Source organism: Pectinophora gossypiella, chromosome 22 (assembly GCF_024362695.1).
Source record: "Pectinophora gossypiella chromosome 22, ilPecGoss1.1, whole genome shotgun sequence".
NCBI classification, from domain to species: Eukaryota; Metazoa; Arthropoda; class Insecta; order Lepidoptera; family Gelechiidae; genus Pectinophora; species Pectinophora gossypiella.
Window position 1 is genome coordinate 6380043 of NC_065425.1, and position 23956 is coordinate 6403998.

A 23956-nucleotide genomic window follows, 5' to 3' on the forward strand; every position below is an offset into this window, starting at 1 on the left:
ATATATTGTTTAACTGTTGCATGCGCTGGAGGAGGATGGCTCTTGCATGCAATTTGTGTTCAATTTCTATTAGAGTTTCATCAGAGTCAGGAATAAGTTGTTAAGTTTTATCTTCTTCTATCGTGTGGGTTGTGAGGTGAATTACCAACCTCATCAACACTGGTGTCAGGGTTATTATTGAGCCGCCAAAGGCTCATGGAGCCATGTCAGGCGTCTCAGACGATGCCCTAGCTGTGTCTCGCGCACAACTGGGCACCCTCAGGCTTGTTGTCTTAAATTTTCCACCGGTTGGAGTTCTCAGCGCGCCCCATTGTCCGGCAAAGTAGTTAATTCCATATGCGGCAAATCTACAATAAGTTACGTTAAAAAAACAAATTCACATAAAAGGAAAGGTCTTTTAACATCGAGTTATAGTTTCACTATTATTTAAATTGATTTATTATTGACTCGTGTAATCAGCCCACATATTATTGTAATTAATAAATGTAAATAAATAAATAAATTATTATAATGTGTATTAGTATAATTTATGCCGAATCTCAATCTATATAATAAGCACGCATAAGTTCTGACAACTAAAGCTCTTATTCTCTCAACATCTCCGTTTATCTTTATCCCGTTTCACGTGGTCCGCTTACCTAACCTGAAGATTTGACAGGTCCGGTCTTTTGCAGAAGCGACTTCGTGTCTGACCTTCCAACCCACGGAGGGAACAGGCTAAGTCACATACCTCCGAAATGCATTTCGGGGAATGTGGGCATCCTCACGATGTTTTTCTTCTCCTCTGAGCAGAGTAATCGTTTAAGATGTAAACGCTAAACGTGAATTCGAAAACCATTTTGAAATTCGAAATTTGAAATTGTTTAGGCTCGTGCTGTGACTTCAAAGTGAGAGTCAAGCGTTCTTCCAACGTATGATTCTAATAATAAGGAAGAGCAAAAAATACGCATTTCTTTCTAAAAATTCATTTCGAAAATAATGTTAAATTCCATGATAATGTGAAATATTACCCGTGCTTTGTAAACGTACATTTTTAAAGCTAAATGTAAATTGAATATTAATTTAAGTGCCTATTCATAATTTCTTTTCAAAAAATTCAACAGCTTAGAAAATATTTGTTTTCGTTTTGGCACGTTACGTTATAATTATGCCGTCCTATCCAAATCCGGCGGGCGTTATAATCTCCTTATCTTGTTATTTCAAACATTCTATCTGTCCTAAATTTTAACAGAACGCAAATGATACAAACTATACTATAGATTATATATTTGTCATTTTACACATCACATAACACAGCATGATGCCTTCTTCCCCGAAGGGGTAGGCAGAAGTGCACTATCTATGACTAAAGTAAGACCCAGAGTAGGTGATGACGGAGCCCGATGCATTTTAGTTTGGGGCAGTGAGTTACCGTTATATATATGTAAGTTGTAGTTGTTGTTGATGTATGTTGTTTTTGTTGTTGTATGTATGTATGTGTAGTGTGTGTGTGTGTGTGTGTGTGTGTGTGTGTGTGTGTTATATGCAGAGTGTGTAGTGTATTCTACGCCAAAATAAAATTTTCAAAAAAGAACTTTCTTATTGCTTGCATAAATTCAAATACAAGATGCGTGCAAAATCTTTCTAGTCCTCGTGATTGTAACTGAGCGCTGATTAGGTACGTCAGTCGTCAGTCATATTCTGCTTTTACAAATTTAGAAAAAGATATACCGAATAACATGTCACACCTAAGCCCTCGGTAAATGTTCAAGACCGTAGTGATTATATTCTCTTTGTTCAAGACATGACCCGGGTGATAAGCTGGACATTCTTAATTCTGAACTATACTTAAGTATGCCTAGATAATTTATATGTAACTCGTGCTATTTTGCAATGAAGAATTATGACGCGGATGTAGGTAAGTAGTAGAGTTGGAAGAGGAAGACGTAGGCGTACATACCGCGACCTGATCCCGGATGTTTTAAGGAAAGGTCAAGAGTACTCTAAAGCGGTAAAACGGGAAATAGGCGTGATATTATGTTGTGCAAATGGTAGTAACATTAATATAATACATTTTATAATAAAATTTATTATAACATTAAAATAATTTAATTTAATAATAAAATTTATTATATTAAGGTTTAAATTAATATAATATAATAATAAATTAGCAACATTAATAATTTTATTGATAAATTGTATATTCAATATTAAATAGTAACATTAAGTAATAAATATGTATTAATTTTTTGTCGCGAAGAAATCTTTTTTTTTTCTTATAAAAACAATGTTACAAACACTGGTATACAGACATCGGTAACTAAAACATGTAAAAGATGGTACTTGGCAAGACGGGAAGACAACAGATGGACTAAGACTGTTACTGAATAGTGGCCAAGGAATGGTATGCGATATCGAGGTAGACCACCAGCCCGATGGTCGGATGACATTGTGAGGTACGCCGGAAAGTAATGGATGAGATTGGCACAGGACCGGAATGGACGGCGTGAAAGAGAGGAGGCATATACGTAGCAGTGGGTGGACACAGGCTGAGTAGATAGAAGTGAAAAATAAACAAAAAGTTATAAATGGTTTCTATTTTAAAATACATACTTATGTTGAAAAATAATAACGGATAATTGTCAACGGACAATGTTCCATTTCTACGGGTTGTTGTATAAGCTATAATTACACAACCACAAATAGATTTAAATCAACCGAAACGTTTGAATGACAAACTAAGTGTCGCGTTATCTGTAATAAATCTCAAAACACAATAGCAGGACTCCAGTCAGTCTCGTAATACAATAGAAATCGTTTACACACAAATTGATAAGAAAAATAAACGGAAGTAGGTACCTACGATGAACATAAAATATTACGACTTCATAAGGCAAGAAATACTTGAACAAAAAGTGCATTTTATTAACCAAAACAGTCTTCTTCTTATCGTGTGGGTTGTGAGGTGGTATACCAACCTCATCAGCCCTGGTGTCAGGGTTATTATTGAGCCGCCAAAGGCTTCTGACATGACTCATGTAACGACTACGTACATACATCAGTAAGTAGTAACCGGGACCAAAGTCTTAATGTGCCTTCCGAAGCACGGATCATCTTACTTTTGGACAATCAGGTGATCAGCCTGCAATGTCCTAACCAAACTAGGGATCACAAATTGATTTATCCCCGCCGGGATTCGAACCCAGGACCTCCGGATCGCGAGCAGAACGCTCAACCGCTGGAACACAGAGGCCGTAGGCAATAAACTGCCGATAAAGGCACAACCCTGTTTGATACAGGCTTCCCCTCAATAAACTGGAAAGCATATACCACTCCGTGTATCAAATTACATTATTACTTTAATTAATTACTTAATATTAATATTTTTTAATAGAAATTAATAATAGGGTTGTTTACAACTTGTCAAATCAGTTACGTACTTTTTCCTAAATCTCAAAACACGAAATTACTATGCTATTTCTATGAGAAAGCAACCTGTGACGTCATAGAAAAACATGATAAAATGTCGCACTTATTATAAAATTTTTCACTATTAAAATTAATAAATAAGTTCAATAAAAAAAAGGTAAACGTTTTTGTCGCATTTAGATCTGTCTTTATTTAGTAATCAGAATTTCATAATTTATCTTTGATTTAGGAAACTACCCAATTAGTTTATCTCCAACTTACACACACTGGTGCTAATTCCTGTAAACACCATCTAATTTTATTTTAGGTTATATCTGTCATTTTCTTATCCGCCGAAAAGGAAAGGGACGGGTAATCGACAAGCATAAAATTTATGGAACACACGTCAATTTTAAGCACAAATCTAAAACAACCGTCTAAAAATTCGCCCGGGTTATTCATTTATTTACTCATTCTTCCTAAAATTAAGAGCTGTCAATCATCCGTCCCTTTCCTTTTCGGCGGATAAGAAAATGACAGGTATAACTTAAAGTAAAATTAAGAAATGTCTGCAGGAATCGGGGCCACTGCCTAATCTATTTTAGTATTCTATGTAATGTAATAAGTTTTAACTGTGTGTGTGCGTGTGTATGTGTGTGTACTCTGTTATAACGATTTAACACGGTACGAGCTGTGATAACGATAATCCTGAAATAAACGAACAAAAAAATAGTTTGTTAAAACGTTTCAACACTGTAATAATCTTTAATGATAGTTAACATTCTTTACCAACGGACTGTGTAGAGCAAAGTATTAAATAGAGTAGGTATGCTCTTTATCTCAATCTATCTCGTCATCTTGTTATATTTTATAAACTGAAAGTATCTATAAAAAAAAATACAGTTTTTAAAACATCCTGGGCGTTGCCATACGTACGATACCCCTAATTTCAAAATAATTTTATTGTCCCATAAACTGATAAAATTATGCCTATTACCCGGAGGGATTTACGACCAAATTATAATAATATTTTTAATGGTTTATTTGAATTGGCTAGGTTACCCAAGCGGCTATTAAAACTTCCCAAATTTTCTGCAAAATGTTTTATAATTTCGTGTATTACAGATAAACGATTTATGTTGTGGAGTCTTAATAGGTTCAAGTAGCTAACCGACGTATAAGTAATAAAGAGTATTGTAATTTAAATGCCATACATGTACCGTTGCCTTATAGAAAGGTGACAATATCAATGGAGTAGAGTAGTCGAATATGCCCCATATCTCTTTTGGTCAACGAGCCTACCCAGGAAGCCTACCCAGCAATGGGACGTAAAAAGGCTATCTATGTTTGATGAGAATGTCTGTATATCAATTGTTTTTAAAAACATATTATATACCTTCTATAAATAGGCCTAATAATACCTAATAGGGGAGTTTCCAACTAGTCAATTCAGTTACTTTTCCCTAAACGTCAAAACACGAAATTACTATCAAATTTGTATGAAAAAGCAACCTGTAACGTCCTATAAAAACTTAACAAAACGTCGCACTTATTATTACATTTTTCTTTATTAAAATCCATAAATAAGATACTTAATTAGAAAAAGAAAAGGTTTTTTCTCACCTTTAGATCTGTCTTTATTTAGTACGGGTACTTAATCAGAATTTCATACCACACAGAAGCCATTCATCAAGAATTGAATTGAATCAGAATTTCATAATTTATCTTTGACCTAGGAAACTACCCAATTCTAATTAAATAGGCGTAATAAATCGATGATTTTAATCACCTAATAAAACCATAACAAAAATGTTTCTCTTAGCAAAACTTAAAAGTATTAAATAAGTACTTCTGAAATAGTCTAAACAAACTTACCACGGGACAAATCCACTTGAACATAAAAACAAAAACAAACTGGCTGAATAAATTTGTTTACTTGCACTGTTTACTTTTAAAAACACTTTTCACTGACAGAAAGAGCACTATTTTCAATTTTATTTTTTAAATATTTGCGCGGGAAGCGGCGGCTGAGCGGGCGTTCAGCCCGAATCGCGATCGCTTACTGAAGTCTTGCTGCAGTGTGCCTTGTGGATATGGCTCGTAGACTTCATATCGCGCAGGTTCAAATACTCAGAGTATATCTCCGGTTTTACAGTGCAGTAATGTCTAATGTCCTATTGAGAATTCTTCAGTAAGGAATCCAGATTCTTGTGTTTAATGGGTTTGTACTTTCTATTTAGATGTAGAACCACTTGAAGATAATAAACTAAATGAAACGGGCAGTTTATAACGTTATGTCGTAACTAATCAACGTAGGAATGATAAACGAATTTTTAAGATTATAAGACGATAACGCTTAACCTTAGTAGGTACTACTACAGCCCATTAAATACGCCATGTACCTACCGTAGATTACGGAAGTGACGAAACATGCTTATGGTTTGTATTCTTTTCTTTCCGAGTTTTACACTATTAATTATGATTACAAAATGTTTTTTTTATTATTATTATTACGAGTAAATACTAAGGTCAGATTGAAAATATGGGTATCAAGAGTAGCAAAAAGTATTTTCATCAAAATCTTCATGCATAATGCCTGTCGATCTAGACTGTAAACCTTAGAGAACCTGGTCTCTCTTGAATATCCCTTATTCCTATTTTCGTTAATGCTCCGACTCTAACATTTCCAATTTCGTTTAAGTAATATTCATTCATTAAAAATTCTCACTAACGTTCTCAATTCCAGTCATTACGACGAAAAACGAATTGAGAACATTATTCTCTTTGACTACAACACGACTTTATAACAATTAACTTAAATAACTAAGCAAGTTTTGTATTTATTTAGGCATTATTTCTTTAGAAGTAGGTGGAGGCCTAATGCAGGTAGGGCAAGGCGTCACCTATAGGCCATTTAACCTGCAGTTTAGTAAACGAATAGCCTCCTAACATGAAAGGGGTCGAGGCAATGAATAACGGAACTGTCTCGAGGAACTTTCTTTCCTCATGCCGTGCACTCACATTGATGAACGGAGCAATTCAATTAAAACTAATTGTAAAGTCAAAGTTACCTTACATTTGTTTCGAAGTAGATTCTTTAGGTGAACTTAGCTACGTTCTACAGTATCGGTTGGTTTAATCCTGAAAACGTGTTATAATGAAATAAGTTCTAATTATTTTGTCTCTTTTTGTTATTTCGTATAAATATAAAAATAACAATTTTCTTCCTTTCTTTCAAATATGTATAGGGTTGGTGAAATCGGTCATCGATCACAACCCACATGCCACACAAGAGGCAAGTCTACCTACATAAACTATTAGAATAGAATAGAAATTGTTTATTATAAAAGGACGCCACACACAAAAAACAAGACCATAACATCACTTGAAATTTTCACAGATTTAAACTAGTGAATCATATACAGGGTGTTAGTGACATCGTAACGAATACTGAGGGGGATGATTCAGACCATGATTCTGAGTTAATATCAAGTGGAATTTTCCGTCGCAAAATTCATGTTTTTTTTTAGTTTTTTTAATTATTTTTAATTCTATACTTTTGCGATCGAAAATTCCACTTGATATTAACTCAGAATACTGAGCTAAATCAGCCCCCTCAGTATTCGTTACGATGTCACTTACACCCCTTACCAGTACTACAGGTAGCCATACAAGTAGGTATGGGTGTTAGTGACACCGTAACGAATACTAAGGGGGAAGATTCAGACCATGATTCTGTGTTGATAATAAGTGGAATTTCCTGTCGGAAAATTTATGATTTTTTTTATGTTTTTTTAAATTATTTTCCGTTCCATACTTTTGCGACGGAAAAATCCACTTGATATCAACTCAGAATCATGGCCTGAATCATCCCTCAAAGTTTTTGTTACGATGTCACTAACACCCTGTATTATAGTGTTAAAAAAAGTCTTTAGGAAGGAAGGAAATTTCAAGAACAGTTTTTTACTGTTCTGCGTTCTCTAAGAATAAGATGGTACCTCAAAATTCTCTACATATTTCTCATTCTACGCACTCTAATATCGATAAGAAAAAAATGATAATATGTAAACCGTGTAAGTATAAGGATTGAGAATGAAAAAGTACTTGTTACTGTATTTTTGTATAGCCGGCGGCGGACGTCCTACGCCGAGTTATTCGAAACTGTTTACAAGATCCCTTTATACGAGCTCGAACAAAGAGTAAAACTAACATTAAACTCTATATCACTCTGGCTGTAATAAGAGTTCATACGTTTATTTTCTATTGACTATTTTGTACATTTAAATACGTAGTATTGTAGCTATCGTGTGGGTCCTCACTGCTCCCCATTTCACCGGCCATGTTGCAAATGCCAATGCAATAGGCCACGCTAAAAAGAATAAAAATAAATGTAGATATTGTAAATAAGATATGCTCGATACTATAAGGGGGAGTCAGATTTTATGCTATAGAGTTTGATATATATGAAAATTGACAGGCCTGGCAACCTACTAGCTATTGTAGATATGTTAAGTAGTTGTGTTTTTTTATGCAATGGTAACCACGGCATACCTCTCACTTTGAGGTCGCAGGTTCCAATCCAGTACAGGCCTAAACCAATGTTTGTCAAATTTCTTTTAGAATACGTTTGGATCATAAATGATTACCACGTGCTCAGCAGTAAAGGAAAACATCTTGAGGACACCCACATTCCCTAAAAAGGCATTTTCAGAGATATGTGACTTAATCTGTATTGGGCTGGTTTTCCCTTCGCAGGTTGGAAGGTCAGACAGGCAGTCGCTTCTATAAAAAAACCGGACCTGTCAAATCTTCAGGTTAGGTAAGCGGACCCTGTGAACGGGATAATACTAGGGAGATGATGATGATGACATAACATACTCTGCAATATGTCATACTCGTAGACCGTTTGCGCTGCACTATTCGAAATATACGGAAGTCTGTACTAGACAGTGGTAGTGTAGATATCCGAGATAGAAAGATGTCACTTTCACAGAGACACTAGAGGCGAGGGCCCTTGACCCCTATCTGCAGGCGGCTAGGGCTGTGACCCGTAAAACAGAACCGTGCCAACTTCTCAACTATTGACTTGCCCCTACTGAATGCCGGCTCGAAATTTACACTTACGTAATATGTATAAAGTCTCTCAACCACTAAATTCGACTTAACGAGTTTAAATTAATTTTTGGTTCATATACAATTTATACCATGTGGTTTCCAGGATTTGTGCCCGATTAATGGCTATGGGAACTTAAACATAGCTGTCGAGGTGTGGGTGTACTAGACACCTCTGCCTACCCCTTTGGTGATACAGCCATGACGCAATGGTATGTTGTTGTTATAAAACGTTTCCTCGGTCAGGGATGAAGTGAAAACTTGGAATGTTCCTTTTAATGTAAACAAATAAAAGAAAAGGCGAAAGTCTCGGCTTCTGATAGACAAGAATGGAGAATACTACACTACAACTTGGTTCTTAAATTAATGATCATGAGAACTCTTTCTAAGCATCCCTAGAACAGAGAAGTTTTCTGTGTGGAAAGTCGAGAGGGTCGCAGTCAGTTCCGCTTTGTTTTCTTTGGTCGCAACCGTATAAATAGAAACACTCCAACACCGCTGTATTGGCCTCTCTTATTGTCACACTTTTGGCTTCATAGCTTCATACCCTATTGTTTTCAAATTCTTCTCTATCATGTGGATTGTAAGGTGAATTACCAACCTCATCAACCCTGGCTCATGTAACGACTACTTACTTACATCAGTAAGTAGTGACCGGGACCAACGACTTAACGTGCCTTCCGAAGCACGGATCATCTTACTTTTTGGACAATCAGGTGAACAGCCCGTAACGTCCTAACCAAACTAGGGACCACAAAGTGATTTTTGTGATATGTCCCCACCGGGATTCGAACCCGGGACCTCCGGATCGTGATTCAAATTTATATTATTATGCTATTAGTGGGGTGTTAAAAAGGCCACATCGAAGCAATACATCTAAAAAAGCAATATTCTAATTTCTCATTTGCTCATATAACAGTAGTGCGCAAATAGCATTAATATTGTTTTTTTTTTTTAGATGAACTGCTTCGGTGTGGCCATTTTTAAATCCCCTGCTCTCTCATTCTTATCTATCTATATTTAATACAGCGTAGCTAAACTCGTTCAGGAAGGGGTCGACGTTTGAACAGTACCCTTCTATAGGTACGGTCGCGAGTATGTATACACTTTGAAACCATGTCATATTAACTTTCTTGACAAATTAAACAGTAAGTCTCATTTAATTTCAAATATGATAATGCGACAGGGTTTTAAAGTGGGTACATGATATTGCTCATGACTGTACTTCTCTTCTTCTATCGTGTGGGTTGTGAGATGGATCATCAGCCCTGGTATCAGGGTTATTATTGAGCCACCAAAGGCCCCTAACATGACTCACGTAACCCATGTCATGTGTATAGGTACTAAAATGAAATTAATGCTCGTAATTTTAAGACCACGTTGTTTAACCATACGAAACCACTCACACGATAGGATAAGACCATATTTTAATATCAATGTGTTACTTTGTGATCCCTAGTTTGGTTAAAACTTTACAGGCTGATCACCGGATTGTCCGAAAGTAAGATGATCCGTGATTCCGTGGAAAACGTTAAGCCATTGGTCTCAGTTACTACTTACTGATTTAAGTAAGTAGTCGTTACATGAGTCATGTCAGTGGTCGTTGGGGGCTCAATAATAACACCAGGGTTCATGAGGTTGGTAATCCAACTCACAACCGACACGATATAAAAAGATCTGAGTGAAACTTCCATATCGTCACCGTCATGTCAGGGGCCTTTGGCGATTCAATTAACACTAGACCAGGGTTGATGAGGTTAGTAATTCACCTCACGACCCACACGATAGAAGAAGAATATCAATGTGGTACAGAATACAACAATATTTCGATGGAACACTGGTCAACAGAGAAAGAGCGTTATCCAAGGATTCATTTTTAATTTATTTCTGTTTTTATAATATTTCGCGTTTGTTCTGCACATAAAATATATTCATTTATTTTTGATAATGTTCTTTTTAATAAAATTCTTCTTATAACAATTCTCTTGTTTTTGGTATTCTTGTGTCGTCTTCTTTTGTGGTTTTGAGGTTATGGTAATCTAATATATTTCGTCATGTTGACAATTTATCATTCGTATAGGTAAAGATTGTATTTATCGCTAAATTTCAACACTCAACTGTATTATTCCACAATTCGTACAATGAAGTCAAAAGGAGAACTACAATTCTTAAAACTGAGTGAATTATGTAAACTATACACATCATGATGGTTATAAAAATACAAAACAGTTCCCACAACAACCCCATCTCGTGGCTTTTTGGGGTTGTGTGGTGAAAATGGAAAAAACAGCTTCCAATGCGGGGGGAGGAGTCTTGCATCCACCCATGCGTAAGATAACTATGTACAGTCATGAGCAATATAATGTACCCACTATAGGACTCTGTCGCAATAACATATTATGTGACATTTAGTGAGACTTACAGTTCAATTTGTCAAAAAAGTTAAAGTGACACGGTACCAAAGTGTATACATATTAATGCTCGTGACCGTACAGGCTGTTAGTGACATCGTAACGAATACTGAGGGGAATGACTTAGATCATGATTCTGAACTGATATCAAGTGGAATTTCCTGTCGGAAAATTCAAGAATTTTTGTTTTTTTTTATTATTTTCAGTTCCATACTTTTGCGACGAAAAATTCCACTTGATATCAACTTAGAATCATGGCCTGCATCATCTCTCAAAGTTTTCGATACGATGTCACTAACACCCTGTATAACCAAGGGTACCAGTAAGTCGGTAATAAATTAACTGATCCTGATCACGTGGAAATTCTGACATTGATGTTTCCTGTTTGAAATTGACTTGAGCCCAGGATTAGGGTTCGATCCCCTGTGCGTAACAAAGAGTTTTACACACAGATTTATATTTATAGACAGATTTATACATTGATGTATAATATAATTATGTTACTATATTGGATTTATAGTACCATCAGCTTCCTTAGTGGAAGTAAACATTGAATAATCTTTCATACATAAATACATCATTACATCACACACACACACACTCAAACATATACATATAGCAAGAAATACAGGGTGTTAGTGACATCGTAACGAAAACTATGAGGGATGATTCAGGTCATAATTCTGAGTTAATATCAAATGGAACTTTCCATCGCAAAAGTATAGAATTGAAAATAATTTAAAAAACTCAAATTTAAAATTCCAATTGATATTAACTCTGAATCATGGTCTGAATCATCCCCCTCAATATTCGTTACGTTGTCACTAACGCAATTCAGTATTTTATTCGCCCCGGGATATTAATTCAGACAGTTTCAGTCTCCCGTCCCTTTACTTTTCGGCGAATAAGAAAATGAGGGGTGTAACTTAAAATAAAATTAGGAGGTGTCTGTAGGCATCGGGGTCTATGTTATGTTGAGTTGAGAATGCTTTGGCTGAGTCAATCCTGTAGTCTGCGGGCCTAGCACCGTAAGCACGCGACTCTTTCTCGCCGCGACAGAGATCGTCTGTCTTTTTCTGTGCAGTACTGTGAAAGCGTGACGGGTGACGTATGTCGAGGCCAGAAAGAGTCGCACGCTTACGGTGCTAAGCCCGCTGGTAGTGGTAATCGTTTTTCCTTGTAGCTTGTGAAGTTTCAGAGAACACGTCACACAAAGTGAAACTGCTGTTAAGTTTCAGCGAACTGTCGTGAAGAATCGAAAGAAATGTTCGACTGAAAAAGCTTTAGTACAGTGCCAATATGAATCATTGCTACTTTTCCAAGAATACTGGATCTGTTTCTTTTGAAAACAGAAGAACTAAAGGCTTCACATCAAAAGTGATGCAGTTTGAGAGCGGAACACTGCGAACACGCATTCTGTTCGCAGACACTACACATCATAATACACGACATCCACCTCCACCTTACGAACATCCGTTTTGCTTTTTTTGTAATTGTTTTGTGAAAATTTCAAATGCAATTAAAACATAAATGTGAAATGAGAGCCAAGTTCAATATTATGATAAATGCCTTGGTTGTTGACTTCAACGACAAAAGAAGTGAGATCTAAATGGGTGCCAAGTTCAATGGTCAGTCCTGAAATTTATTTATAAGTAACAGTATAATTATCAAATCTTCTTTTAACATAAGATAATGTGTTGTATAGCCTAAGGTCTGTCTTAGATAGTTTTTATAAAACTACCAACAAATTATTATGTTAGATCGCTAGTTTCTACCAACAATACAAATTTTCGGAATTATAAAATAAGAACCGACAAATACTTGTAGGTTTAGAACTTGCGAAGGCTATAATTCATATATGAAAACATAGGTAGTCAAAAGTACATCCATTGCAAGATGAACAAAGTATCCACACCTCACCGATCTTTCTAGACCAACGTGATAGGTAGTGAGCCGCATCGCGTTCTATAATGGTAGAGCCAGTGTGTTAGTCCAAACGAGGATTGCGGTGGGGAAGAAGGGGGATGAAATAAAAATACCCGCACTTGATGCAGTTAGCAGTAAAGTTGTCGCGTTGAGATGAGAATGAGATCTCTTGACCTGCTTGTGGCGTTGGTGTGCTACCTTTGAACTTTGGTTATGAATATGCCTAGAAAAACATGCATATTTACGAATTTAAATATCATAAAAACGTTCAGGACACTGACCTCGTATATAAACAGATAGACTACCTTAATTCTTTCAAATATTCTTCCTCTCAGACGACGCCCTGAGCCGAGGCTCGCGCCCAACTGAGCACCCTCAGGCCTGTTGTCTTAAATTTTGTACCGAGTGAGAGTCCTCAGCGCTCCCCATTTGTCCGGCCCAGAGATTAATGCCATCCGCGGCAAATCTACAATAAGTCACGTCCTCTGTGAAGCAGTCGGACATATACAGGATGTTAGTGACATCGTAACAAAATCTTTGAGGGATAATTCTGACTATGATTCTAAGTTGATATCAAGTAGAATTTTCCGTCACAAAAGTATGGTAAAACTATAAAAGTTTCATTAATTTTTCGTCAGATAATTCCTCTGTAAAAAAGTGATCGCGCCGCATCTTGAGACTATCTTACGACGGTGTGTCAAGATCGAATTTAGTCGCAATGGGCGTACCGACGACCGATATTGTTCTTTATTTTACAACTATAACGTCATAATTTGAGGGAACGAGCTTAAACTACATATATAACTTAATGTATACGTATTTACAACACGGGTTGGACGCTTTTTTAGTAAAAATCTTAGCGACTGTACGTAAGTCTATTTTTTTTATAGTAAGTCGGGTCTGTGCCGAGGATATTCTTGCAGCGCCTTCTCCTCGGCTATACGGGTTATGATAAGCGAAAATATAAATTATTCTTCCAAATTAATTTTACACAATATTTTCCATTGAAGTATAAGTAAAACTTAATAATTAGACTTTTATGAGTTTGAATTAATGTTTGGATCATAGATAATTGATATCACGTGGTTTCTATAGACTCCTTTTACATGGAAATTAAACATAGCTGTCAAGAAGTGCGTGTGCGTATACTATTCACCTCTGTCTACCCGTTCGGGGTTACAGGCGTGATTATATTTTGTTGTGTTATTGTATAATGTTACTATAAGTACTTTCAGATCGACCGGAGTCCATCAGCCAAGTTAATTAAATTACCTACAATTATGATTCATGGAACGTTTATTGAAAGTTTAATATCTAACTAATAGAATTTTCGATGCGAACCAGAATCTATTATCTTTAATAAACCAAAGGATTTCTTTGAAAAACCTATTAAGTAACTATCGACCGTCTTGCCTGTACAATTTCAGAAACACTCCCCACATCGAGGCTCATAATTCCGGCAGTCGAAAGTGTGTAATTAGGCGCACAACCCAAGTTTTCCAAGCTGTAAAGCTAGTAAGACGCCGGCGATAGAGGTAAGTTTGCCGTGAAATACAAACGCGAACATAAGTTTTGTAATAAGTATTCCAGGGAATAATAAAGTGAATGGGAGAATAGATGAGGCATTGTTTTACAGGCACACCTCACGTCAGATGCTATCAGAACCACAACATACCAGAGTATTTATAAACAAACTACGTAAGAAAGGCGCGTGTAAAGTAAATATTATATACACCCACTCCCAAGTCCCATGTAACAGAGAGTGACTCCATTACCATTAACCAGGCACAAATCCTGGGAACCACGTAATATCAGTTATAATATGATCCACACAACGACAATTTTATAGATTGAGAATTATTTTATTAATACAAACACGAATTCAGACTAATATAGTCGAATTCAATAGTTTAAAGACCGAGCTGGGATTCGAAACTGTGACCTTACGATATAAGTCAGCGTTTTCTGAAAAGGACTAAGTGTCACAGATTAATCGTTTTCTTTTCTCTTCGGAAGTTACAAATATACGTAATTAGGTATTACTAAAAGAGACAGTACTATCAAATACAATATTAGTATAATTGGGATCTTTAGTAGGCCTGTTTGCTTTATATACAAGCGTGAAGCGTGCTTAATTTGCCTTGGAATACAAGCCTTATTTCCTGAAAATACATACCACATCGTCGGCGTTATAACTCCCGGTTCCGGTTTCCGTGTCAATGAAGTTTTAATACGCGGCCGGTGTGTGCCACCTTCATGTATTACAAGCTCTGAGCGGGGCCACGAAGGCAGAGCATAGTTCAACTTGGAACGAAAACGTGCATGAATTGAGATGATTTTATGAATGTTTACTCTGAGTTTTTAAAATAATTAGTTTACAATGCTGTTACTAACTTTAGCATTATTTACTAACTAAGTACATAATCTTAAATTAACTACTCATCATCATCACCAGCCCATTAACGTCCCCACTGCTGGGGCACGGGCCTTCCCTATGGATGGATAGGGAGATCGGGCCTTAAACCACCACGCGGGCCCAGTGCGGATTGGTGGTTATATTAACGACTGCTAATGCAGCCGGGACCAACGGCTTAACGTGCCTTCCGAAGCACGGAGGAGCTCGAGATGAAAACTTTTTTTTTGTGGTCACCCATCCTATGACCGGCCTTTGCGAAAGTTGCTTAACTTCAACAATCGCAGACCGAGCGCGTTTACCGCTGCGCCACCGAGCTCCTCAATCAACTACTAATCCTACTAAATTAACTACTAATCCTTTAATATCTATTTTAATTATTTTGTATTAACATTACGCCGCGCTGTCCACCTACGGTATATTTAGTTCATTGTTTTAAGACGAAATTAATAGCTAACCCTATCAAAGGCTTCGGTTTTTTGGGTTGCTACTGTAGCAATGCTTATCGGAAGGATTGGCCGGAGATTGCGGAAAGTCGAGAGGAGTGGAAAATCAAGGGGAGGCCTTTGCCCAGCAGTGGGATCAAATAGGCTAAATAAGATAAGATCTTCTTCTATCGTGTGGGTTGTGAGGTGAATTACCAACCTCATCAACCCTGGTGTCAGGGTTACTATTGAGCCGCCAAAGGCCCCTGACATGACTCATATAACGACTACGTACTTACATTAGTAAGTAGTAACCGGGACCAACGGCTTAACGTGCCTTCCGAAGCACGGATCGTCTTACTTTCGGACAATCAGGTGATTAGCCTGTAATGTCCTAACCAAACTAGGGACCACAAAGTAATTTTTGTGATATGTCCCCACCGGGAATCGAACCCAGGACCTCCGGATCGTGAGCCCAACGCTCAACCACTGGACCACGGAGGCCGTTATAAGATAAGATAAGACTGTAGCACTGCATTAAAAACAATTTATCGCGCTAAGACGCTCTCTTGGATCCGTTTTAGATAGTGGTGTAAATTAGCTATAAGAACTTGTAATAATAAATAAATAAATAAAATTACAAAGTTATTGAGAAAACCTATGGAGAAATTGACTATAATATATTTTTTAATTTTGTAAACTAGATTACTTACGTAACTATAAACCACAGAGTTTACCGTACTCGATGCTATCAAGTATGACATACATTATCATAAACCCACGCCCAAGATCGTCAGAACCCCGCCAGGGTGGTCGACGTTTTCCCTGATCCAGTGCCGATAGCTCCTCTAATTGAGGCGTATTCTCTGCAGCAAGCAGCTAATCGCATTTTATATTTTTTCTTCACTCCTATTCCAACTTTACGTAAGCAAAACGCGGCGCGGGTTTGCGGCGTGTAGCTAAAACTCTGCTCATAATGGCAATGAGCTACCTTTCTATCTGTATAATAACGGCCTCAGTGATCCAGTGGTTGAGCGTTAGGCTCACGATCCGGAGGTCCCGGGTTCGAATCCCGATGGTGACATATCACAGAAATTACTTTGTGATCCCTGGTTTGGTTAGGACATTACAGGCGGATCACCTGATTGTCTAAAAGTAAGATGATCCGTGCTTCGGAAGCCGTTGGTCCTGGTTACTACTTACTGATGTAAGTAGTCGTTACGTAAGCCATTTTAGGGGCCCTTGGCGGCTCAATAATAACCCTGACACTAGTTGATGAGGTTGGTAATTCACCTCACAACCCACACGATAGAAGAAGAAGATCTATATAACTATCTAAGGTAACGTTTAAGGCGATATATGAAGAGAAACTGTCAACACGGTAGAATCGGTAGTACTCCGCCCTGAACGTATTTGAGTCAAACGCCCAAGGTCATTCGCTTTGTATATCGCCTTAAGTAGCTTAAGTTGGTTTGTTAAACACTTTGTTAACTCTGTTTTGTAAGCTACTGGTTTTGTAAATAAATAAAGTCGTCCGCTCACTTAGTAGCCACGACCTTACCGCCCTTCCAGACACGCTCCAATACATATATCGCTACAACGACACGTTTGATAAACAATTTACGAAACATTTACTCCGTTTGATTAGCAAACATTTGGCTGGTTTTCATTAAATGTTTGTTTAATTGGTAAAGTTATTTGCGCCTCGGCTGAAATCGAATAGAGCAATTTTATAACATGAACACACACACACATTTTTTTTCTGTATTGCTTATACTAACCCAATGAGTCCTGTTACTTGAATAAATAAATAAATATTATAACGTAAAGGTACGTAGGTTCATCATATCCAGCTTACGACATCGTATCAACAGTGGCTGCAAGTTGTCTTTGATTACTTGTGGCTCTGCCCACCCCATTAGGGATTACGGGCGTGCGTTTATGTTTATGTATGTATTATAACGTACATTCATCGCATAATGAACTAAGTTCCCACACTTAAACGAATTTGAACAATTTTATTACATAACAAGACCACACCACGTCTGTATTAAGGGGTAGTAAGGGGTAGACAGAGGTGTATTAAGTAGTTAGTTATTTTTTTATATTTTATTTCATTACAAAACGTCATTAGTAGAATATAAATAAGATGGAACGGAAATACATAAACAATTAAGACGTAGTATACAAACAAACAAACGCAGAAGTAAGGCCGCCTGATATACTTAACTAATTATAATGTCTTTTTTAAGTGCAATAAAGATTTTTGTAAGGGGCAAGTCACAAGGACTGTAACCTGGAATCTGAGAGAAGGCAGCAGTAACTGTCAGTACTATTCAGAGGCGGAGGACAAGAGTCCTAGTTCGGCTTTGAAATAAACTACTCTGGGTGCCATCCCACTCGCGTCAGACAGAGAACAGCGGGGCGGAAGGCAAGAGGGAAACCATACTGCCCTGTTTTTCCCTAAAAAAGTAGCATGGATAATGCTACACTGACAAGAGCGTGGCTTTTAAATTAGTGAAAGATTTTTGTACTGTAGATAGACGTAGAAATTTCCACGCACTGATTCTCATTCAAGGAATACCTTCAAGTAATAATCCTACAAAGACTCTGCTCTTTGAAAGACGCCTAGAAACTCAACTCCATTACCATATTAATGTCTTCTAAACCTCTCACACGTGTGTCCTCGTTCAGAACTCAGTTTGAAGAGCTTAAAGGGTATAGAGTTCTGTAAATTTATGAGTAAGTATTATGTTTTTGTTTTAAATGTCATCGGCTTGCTTATCAAACGGGTAGCGACTGTTCGAACCCCGGTACTTGCACCAATGAGTTACATAAAAACAAACATAAACAGCCTATATACATCCCACTACTTGGTACAGGCCTCCCTTCAATCAACCGGTGGGGGTATGGAGCATACTCCACCACCCTGCTCCACTGCAGGTAGGTGGTGTTTTTACGGCTAATAGCCGGGACTAACGGCTTAACGTGCCCTCCGAAACACAGAATCATCTTACTTTTTCAGACAATCAGGTGATCCAAGCCTGAAAATCCTTACCAAATAAAGGACCGTCTCATAAAGTGATTTCGATAATCGCCCATTGGGAATCGAAACCAGACATGCAGGTCGTGAGCCTAACGGTCTAACCACTAGACTACGGAGGCTGTTTGTGTGTGTTGAGGCAATGACTTATTAGTTAAAGAAAAAAACTTATACGAATAGAATGGCTGACGGCGCCTGCTAAAGTGTAAGTATTTGACAATTATAAAAATGTAAATAAATAGTGACAAGGAACAAACTGGTGTTTTGCACTTGGAAGTAGAACCTTCGACCTCTCACCATCTACTACACCTACAGTCCACACATCAAGAGCCGAACAGATAGCACAGATAATATAATTTCATTTCGAAACAGTAGATTGTCGACGCGATTGTAATGACGAAGCGAACGTTCATTAGAACGAAATTGTTCGACAAGGCAGTATTCTGCGCACTGTCTAATTTTGCTTCGGGATGAATAATTATTTTCAGATAGACGGAATGAGGCTGTTATTTTTATCCTTTTATGACTTGCCAGAAACGAGTGATCGCCAGATGCCACATTGAATATTCATTAATAAACGTCTCTGCAACAGATTGCAAATATTGTAATTAATCTTTTACAAAGCTTATTATTTTTATATGCGTCATTTTAAGCCCAATTTTATGGCGTCTTAGTGTCATTATTATCATTATTAAATTACTTGAGAGGAATAAGGCCGCCCATTTGCACTGTTGTTTGTTTGATAAATGTTTCTATGTTCTGTTTGTTTGCCACAAAGTAGATTTGATTTGAGAACTACATTGCTGTCTTTGGATGAGAAATGTATTAACCCTTTCACGTGCAGAGACCATGGGTCATTGATGGTTCATAACAGATAGTATGACACCTTGGAATCGGAACGTCATTAGACGTTCTGCCCTTGAAAGCTTTAATTACTTCTTATGTTACGAACTGCTACGAGCGTAGTAATTGCTACGCCGTAGACATTAGGCTTCAACGCGTTCTGTTTGTCAATAAGGTTCGTTACTATATTTGTTATATGTATGTATATACATAGTAGACTGTTAGGTCGATGACCAATTTCACCAATTAGGTAACTAGGTAAATTGTAAATATACAATACTTAAATACTGGTTTATTTACATTATTTTAGACAAAACTTTGTAAGCTTATTTCCATCATACAGTAACCTGTACTGACATCTCGTTTATTAAACCATCCTTGGAACATAAATCGCCACCCAACTTATATCTATAGAACACCTGCCCGCACTGAGTTCAGAGTAAAATGGGACAAGTTCCAATGATCCCTGTAAGCTTTATTTTAGCCCTCAACGCTCCCCATCTGTCCGGCCAAGTATTTAATGCCGTTTGCGGCAAATCTACAGTAAGTCTTATAATATTATTACAAATATTTTTTACTAAGCCTTGACATAATTATTTTTATAGTCTAGATAGTTTAAAAATAAAATAAAATAAAAATACAACATGGCTTAGAGTACGATATTACATAAATTAAAACTTTATAACCTACACAGGGTGTTAGTGACATCGTAACGAATACTGAGAGGGGTGATTGAGACCATGATTCTGAATTGATATCAAGTGGAAACTTTTATAGTTTTACCACACTTTTGCGACGGAAAATATTCTACTTGATATCAACTTAGAATCATAGTCTGAATTATAAGTAAGTACCTCAAAGTTTTTGTTACGATGTCACTAACACCCTGTATATGTTCGACTGCTTCACAGAGGACCAGAAAATATATTTGGTCTCTGGCCTAATTTTCCCATGACTCTAGTTTTTTTTTTTTTTTTTTGACGTGACTTATTGTAGATATGCCGCAGATGACATTAACTACGGGGAGCGCTGAAGGCTCTCACCCGGTACAACGTTTACCATGACTCTAGTCAAACCAGGACAAAGGTAAAGACAAGCGAAAACAGGTAAGGTAGGTAAGAGTCGTCATTTAAATTAAATTGTCTTATCGATTCTGCTTTTATCTACTGGTACACGTTTATGTAAAAAAATATCTCTTATAGTATTTTGATTTAATTTGATGTCCAAAGAAGTTCGAAAAACACGTCAACAAAATCTAATTTTCTATGAATTTCATGTTTGGTGAAGCCACAATGAAATTTACCTACCTACTAATTACTTCCTTTCTGAATGCGAGTTTTCCAATTTTCATTTATTCGAGAGGCCTCTCTGGTGTTCAACAAAGACACAGTCTTTTCCTGGTAAAACTTTTAGAAACTCGTAATTATGATTACGTTTATGCTAATGAAGTCTCCTTTGTAATATTAAGGTAAATAAGTAATTTTATTGTTTTTTGTGAGTTGGAGGAGGGGAGGTCTTTTCTAAACAGTGGGCACTACAGACTGAACAAGACAAGATTAGAAGAAAAGACAAGATAAAAACGTGACACGTTCTAGTTACGTGCATCTAAAAACACGTGAAATAAACAATGCGTACTTACTACAAATTCAAATTTAAAAATATCTTTATTCAGTAGGTAACATAGTTACAGTTTGAATCGTTATTTTTTACATAAGGAACGTCTCATTCGCCTAAAACTACTGCAGCTTCTCATAACCTGTATAGCCGGGGAAAAGAAGCTGCAAGAAAAATCTCGGAACAGGGCTGGTCGTTCTTTAAAAAAAATAAAGTTAAAATATTGTTATACAATTGAGTAATTTTGCTGCCTAATATCAGTTCTTTGACAGATAATCCCATGCATTCATAATCTTCTCAATAATCAATAACTTTATAATAACCTTGTTTTAGAAGTTTCTGTTTAACTACTGTCTTAAAACAGTTGAAACAGTTGAGTTACATTTTTAACGCACTAATATAATAAACTTAAAAAAACTCTCACATTCCTAGGAAGAGTTAATTAAGTAAGTCAACAAATCTAAATTATAGTAAGAACTTGCCTGTCCCGCTACCGTGCCCCGTTTCGTGGAAAGCAGCCATAAAACACATCTGGGCAAGACAGACGCCTCAATCTACGCTAACTTGGGCACCCTAAGTGCCTTACGATAGACCCGGTGGGTTTTTTTTGGTTGGCCCATCGAGATATTAATCTTATGCGTGCGTCTCTTATGGAAAAAGGAAATAAAGCAGATTTTTTATGGATAAAATATAGATACTTGGACGGTGTATGACAACCAATAAATACAAAACCCTCGATATTGAACATCTTTTGTAGAAAAATGATAAGATTTATGACTGTAAGCTATTTGTTATATAATTTGCAGAGAGCAACACACGAGGCCTGTGTTTGCTGGACGATAAAAACTAGGCGGCAGCAGTGTTACCTATGTGTTACTAAATTTTGACTGTTCTCCATACTGGCTCCGATTCCTGCAGACATCTTCTAATTTTATTTTAAGTTATACCCGTCATTTTCTTATCAGCCGAAAAGGAAAGGGACGAATGATTGTCAACAAGTTAATTTTAAAACGAATGAATAACCCAGGCGAATAAAATAGGCATCTCGCTGGTATGTAATCCGCTTGACGTGCGTGACTTAACTCTGTCGGGTAATTGGCTGATGTAAAATTTTTAGACGTCTGTTTTAGATTTCTGCTTAAAATTGTATTCCATAAATTTTATGACTATCGATTACCTGTCCCTTTCTTTTTCAACGGATACGAAAAGGACAGGTACTTACTTATAACTTAAAATTAAATTAGATGGCGTCTGCAGGAATTAGCACCACTGTCCAGCTATAGAGCAACACGGACCTCCGCAGACCGGGTCCAGCTAAAATTCGTTATAAATTGTTATAAAATGTGTGAAACATCGAGTGTATCCCGTCTGAAGGATGAGTTATAAAAAAGGAAAGCCATCAGTTGGAAACAGGCTGTTTTGATTGAAAATAAGTTTTCTTCTTTCCAATCTAACGAAATAAATTTAACTCTAAGATTTTGCAGTTAAACGCTGCGCAAAGGGTTATTGTGTAAAAGTCATAGACCAACACGGGCTTCCGTATGTAAATTTGTTTCTATGGTCAAATAGTACAGGGAAACAGTAGCGACAGCTGATGGGAGAAATAGGCAGTTTTTATCCTCAAATTCAGTAAAATGACTAGGTAGGTACATCAACATGACAAGTTTCATATTGTGTCCATTGTGTCACACAATAATCGAAATTTTATAATCTATCTTCGAATATTACTATTTTTAATCTTGTCAAACATAAAATATTGTAATATGTAATGGGAGTGCTCGAGTTTATCCACAAAGATGGTCTGACGACGTTATACGACTTTATAGACAAGTCCGACAAAGGTCGGCCGGCTTACCACTTCAGTCTGCGGAATGGTTCCTTATTCTTCGCTATTTGTGGCGTGGTGAGTTAATTTTACTGTGGTCCTGTGGTAAACAGTTTCACTTTTGACGGTGGGCGCCTCTTCGAACCCCGGTACCTTGCACCAAATCTTCTATCGTGTGGGTTCTGAGGTGGATTACCAACCTCATCACCCTGATGTCAAAATTATTGAGCCGCCAATGGCTCCTGACATGACTCATGTAACGACTACTCACTTACAGCAGTAAGTAGTAACCGGGACCAACAACAGCTTAACGGGCCTTCCGAAATACAGATCATCTTACTTTAGACAATCAGGTGAACAGCCTGTAATGTGCTATAGTCTTAACCAAACTAGGGGTCACATACTGATTTTTGTGATATATGGACTTTTCAGGCTTAAATCACCTGATTGTCCCAAAAAGTAAGATGATTCCGTGCTTCTGAGGGCACGTTAAGCCGTTGGTCCCGGCTATTAGCCGTAAAAACACCTCCACCAACCCGCATTGGAGCAGCGTGGTGGAGTATGCTCCATACCCCCTCCGGTTGATTGAAGGGAGGCCTGTGCCCAGCAGTGGGACGTATTTAGGCTGTTTATGTTATGTATGGACATATAATCACAAAAATCATCGGGATTCGAACCCGAGACCTCCGGATCGTTGACCCAACACTCAACCGCTGGCCCACAGTGGCCTTCGCTTGCACCAATGAGTTATTAATTTATCTTAAGTGCAGTTTTCACCGACACGGTAGACCATTATAACAGCGATACAGCTATTACGCTGGTCTAACGAAAAGCTCGATGTGGGTACTTAGTTCATCTTGTGAGGGATGTCTTGGGGTGACCTTTAACTACCTCAATTGAGATTTCCTCGTGAGTTTATTTGTTATGTAATCTAAAGAAATGTGTGTTTATTGCCCT

At 37.2% G+C, this 23956-nt stretch overlaps 1 protein-coding gene across 1 annotated transcript in view; it reads right to left on the minus strand.

The window, feature by feature from the left end:
• The window catches only part of LOC126377117 (octopamine receptor beta-1R-like), a 106182-nt gene extending 100767 nt beyond the window's left edge, over positions 1-5415 (minus strand). Inside the window, exon 1 of the mRNA XM_050024790.1 lies at positions 5263-5415. The gene's annotated coding sequence lies outside the window, so the exon portion shown is untranslated. The remainder of the gene's footprint in view (positions 1-5262) is intronic.
• Between the last annotated feature and the right edge of the window lie 18541 nt (positions 5416-23956).